A 4,959-nucleotide genomic window follows, 5' to 3' on the forward strand; every position below is an offset into this window, starting at 1 on the left:
TTTGTTCAGAAACACTTAGCAAGTGTACATGGTACCATTTTGTTCCTTACCATACATGATATTATCTTTACAGTATACCGAAGCAATGCATATATAAGTTATTAAAATTCGGATGTTATCATTTCACATTTGGCTAGAGTAGTAGTTGAGGATTTCCATATTTTTTCTAGGTAGCATGCTGTCATGCTAGACTTGGCTACTGTGTTTACAAACGATGCCATTTGCAGAAACCTACTATGATGTACTGACTCTGACTCTAAAAATGGCTTGTACACAACAGTGGATATAATGCTTTTGGGCCCCCATAGCCTTGCATTTGTGTGAGGTAATAAAGTGTATTGATGATCACACCATTTGAGTTGTTCCCCAACTCCCAAACAATGTGTTCTGTTTTTTAATTGTTTGTTTTGTTTATTTCTATACAAGCTTAGCATAGAGACTTCCCAATGTTTAATATATTCAAATTCAATTTTACATTTTCCAATATATTCTGTCCAAATTTTGAGAAACCTACTTATGGGGTGTGATTGTTCTCTGCGATTCACGCTGGATGAATTTAGCCAGCCTGTGCTGGATGCAGATCCCATGATGGGCATTCTTTCCAACAAAATAGACGCATTGACTCTGCACCCATTGCACCCTACAAAGGTGTTTTCACTTTTGAGTGGCAAAGTCCAATGCTCTGGTTCATGAATAACTGTAGAAAACGTTGCAACTTCATAGCATCCATAAACAGTGTTTGCATAATAAAAAATGGCCACTTTAAAACAGATCTTTTCCCTTCTGGTAATAGCATCATCTTATGATTCTGTGATCCTGTATGGAGGATCTCTTTGGATTGCAAAGTGTTTCTTCATGGATGTGTTTTAACTTTTGTGTATGGGTATTCACTATGGAATGTCAACAAAAATAAGTTATCATGTTAATAATACCCCTTTTACTCTAGCCCCAGTATAATAGGAGGTCTTTGAACTTAACCTACTGCTTAGGAGTTGCCGCTGATATATGTTGAAGATTCAATGGCCACAAATGAAAATAGTCCAATTCTGCAGAGCTTTTCCACTTCTCGCAGGCAAGTATACCCATCTGCTAAGAGAAAACAATGAGATAAATGTCTTGGGATAAGGGGCTGTGAAAATATAGAAACCCCATCACTTGAGCAGCACCATGAGAGCATAGGCTTGTAGCTGGCAAAAATACTATTATTCCCTTTTTTAATGGTTGGGCTTTATGTTCCCAAAAAATTTCCCTTCTCTGTGGTATCAATAAGATCCTTTTCACTGCATGACTTTCTGGTTTATATCTGCAACAAGCCTTTTCTATCTAAGATGACAATGACAATTTGTCTTTACCAGTTGGCCACCCCTTGGGAGCATGGCTAGAGCTCCTCTGTTGAGAATAAATTGAGAAAATAAAATATTCCCATTGTTTTCGTGTAACATTATTTGCAATTAACTGATGTCGGTTTTCAAAATACATTGACTATTGAGTGTCTTCATCTAAATTGCAAACCATCTATTGTATGGACCTATCCAATCTGCCTGTGCAAGTCTCACAAGCCATGGCAAGAACATGGGTGCCAAAAAAGTGTAGAATTACTTTGAATACCCAGTTTTGTAGCTCAAATCAAGAGATTTTTTTTTAAATAACAAAATTCAGCATGTTGCTAACGTATGTAGTATCCAAAAATTATGTACAGAGATGACAACCTGTTTGTAACACTTGATCTCCTCTAGGAACACAACTGCACATCTTCCAAGAATCTGATGTGCATCGATTAAGCGCATGGATAAATAGCACTCAAGGCACTGTGGACAATTTTGGCTTTAAATCTGGTTGGAATTATGCCAGAAGTTTGAGTTCCACCTGTGAGGGGAACTTTGCACATGAAACTTAGCTCCTGGGGATTTTGGCCAATTTAAGACAAAAAATCATCAGAATGCATAGAAATGGGGCTCACCAGAAAAAAGAGACTGCCGAAAAATGGGGCAATCTTAGTACCCCATATCACATGCTTCAATTAAGAAACAAAATTTTCCCACATTTCACCTGGAAAATTATATGCAATAAACTGGTTCCAGTAAAGCCCATTAAACTTCAGCCAAATTAAACCTAAATTTGTATTTCCTCTCACATCTTTCTGCAATGCATTTTAGAATACCATTGCTAAGAGTGAAAATTTCTAAATGGAAACTTGATACTTGGAAACTTGGAAAGCGTACATGGTACCATTTCATTCCTTGCTATATATGAAAAAACTTCATAAATAAGCCTTTGTTCAGAAACACTTAGAAAGTGTACATGGTACCATTTTGTTCCTTACCATACATGATATTATCTTTACAGTATACCGAAGCAATGCATATTTAAGTTATTAAAATTCGGATGTTATCATTTCAGATTTGGCTAGAGTAGTAGTTGAGGATTTCCATATTTTTTCTAGGTAGCATGTTGTCATGCCAGACTTGGCTACTGTGTTTACAAACGATGCCATTTGCAGAAACCTACTATGATGTACTGACTCTGACTCTGAAAATGGCTTGTACACAACAGTGGATATAATGCTTCTGGGCCCCCATAGCCTTGCATTTGTGTGAGGTAATAAAGTGTATTGATGATCACACCATTTGAGTTGTTCCCCAACTCCCAGACAATGTGTTCTGTTTTTTAATTGTTTGTTTTGTTTATTTCTGTACAAGCTTAGCATAGAGACTTCCCAATGTTTAATATATTCAAATTCAATTTTACATTTTCCAATATATTCTGTCCAAATTTTGAGAAACCTACTTATGGGGTGTGATTGTTCTCTGCGATTCACGCTGGATGAATTTAGCTAGCTTGTGCTGGATGCAGATCCCATGATGGGCATTCTTTCCAACAAAATAGATGGATTGACTCTGCACCCATTGCACCCTGCAAAGGTGTTTTCGCTTTTGAGTGGCAAAGTCCCATGCTCTGGTTCATGAATAACTGTAGAAAACGTTGCAACTTCATAGCATCCGTAAAATTTTGTTTGCATAATAAAAAATGGCCACTTTAAAACAGATCTTTTCCCTTCTGGTAATAGCATCATCTTATGATTCTGTGATCCTGTATGAAGGATCTCCTTGGATTGCAAAGTGTTTCTTCATGGCTGTGTTTTGTGTATGGGTATTCACTGTGGAATGTCAGCAAAAATAAGTTATCATCTTAATAATACCCCTTTTACTCTAGCCCCAGTACAATAGGAGATCTCTAAACTTAACCTGCTACTTAGGAGCTGCCGCTGATATATGTTGAAGATTCAATGGCCACAAATGAAAATACTCCAAATCCTGCAGAGCTTTTCCACTTCTCGCAGGCAAGTATACCCATCTGCTAAGAGAAAATGACGAGATAAATGTCTTGGGATAAGGGGCTGTGAAAATATAGAAACCCCATCACATGAGCAGCACCATGAGAGCATAGGCTTGTAGCTGGCAAAAATATTGTTATTCCCTTTTTTTAATGGCTGGGCTTTATGTTCCCAAAAAATTTCCCTTCTCTGTGGTATCAATAAGATCCTTTTCACTGCATGACTTTCTGGTTTATATCTGCAAAAAGCCTTTTCTATCTAAGATGACAATGACAATTTGTCTTTACCAGTTGGCCACCCCTTGGGAGCATGGCTAGAGCTCCTCTGTTGAGAATAAATTGAGAAAATAAAATATTCCCATTGTTTTCGTGTAACATTATTTGCAATTAACTGATGTCGGTTTTCAAAATACATTGACTATTGAGTGTCTTCGTCTAAATTGCAAACCATCTTTTGTATGGACCTATCCAATCTGCCTGTGCAAGCCCCACAAGCCATGGCAAGAACATGGGTGCCAAAAAAGTGTAGAATTACTTTGAATACCCAGTTTTGTAGCTCAAATCAAAAGATTTTTTTTTAAATAACAAAATTCAACATGTTGCTAACATATGTAGTATCCAAAAATTATGTACAGAGATGACAACCTATTTGTAACACTTGATCTCCTCTAGGAACACAACTGCACATCTTCCAAGAATCTGATGTGCATCGATTAAGTGCATGGATAAATAGCACTCAAGGCACTGTGGACAATTTTGGCTTTAAATCTGGTTGGAATTATGCCAGAAGTTTGAGTTCCACCTGTGAGGGGAACTTTGCACATGAAACTTAGCTCCTGGGGATTTTGGCCAATTTAAGACAAAAAATCATTAGAATGCATAGAAATGGGGCTCACCAAAAAAGGGAGACTGCCAAAAAATGGGGCAATCTTAGTACCCCATATCACATGCTTCAATTAAGAAACAAAATTTTCCCACATTTCACCTGGAAAATTATATGCAATAAACTAGTTCCAGTAAATCCCATTAAACTTCAGCCAAATTAAACCTAAATTTGTATTTCCTCTCACATCTTTCTGCAATGCATTTTAGAATACCATCGCTAAGAGTGAAAATTTCTAAATGGAAACTTGATACTTGGAAACTTGGAAAGCGTACGTGGTACCATTTCATTCCTTGCTATATATGAAAAAACTTCATAAATAAGCCTTTGTTCAAAATCACTTAGAAAGTGTACATGGTGCCACTTTGTTCCTTACCATACATGATATTATCTTTACAGTATACCGAAGCAATGCATATTTAAGTTATTAAAATTCGGATGTTATCATTTAAGATTTGGCTAGAGTAGTAGTTGAGGATTTCCATATTTTTTCTAGGTAGCATGCTGTCATGCCAGACTTGGCTACTGTGTTTACAAACGATGCCATTTGCAGAAACTTACTATGATGTACTGACTCTCACTCTGAAAATGGCTTGTACACAACAGTGGATATAATGCTTCTAGGCCCCCATAGCCTTGCATTTGTGTGAGGTAATAAAGTGTATTGATGATCACACCATTTGAGTTGTTCCCCAACTCCCAGACAATGTGTTCTCTTTTTTAATTGTTTGTTTTGTTTATTC

Source organism: Pinus tabuliformis, chromosome 1_1 (genome assembly GCF_031772625.1).
Source record: "Pinus tabuliformis cultivar Carrire ecotype Pingquan chromosome 1_1, CPIR1, whole genome shotgun sequence".
NCBI lineage: Eukaryota > Viridiplantae > Streptophyta > Pinopsida > Pinales > Pinaceae > Pinus > Pinus tabuliformis.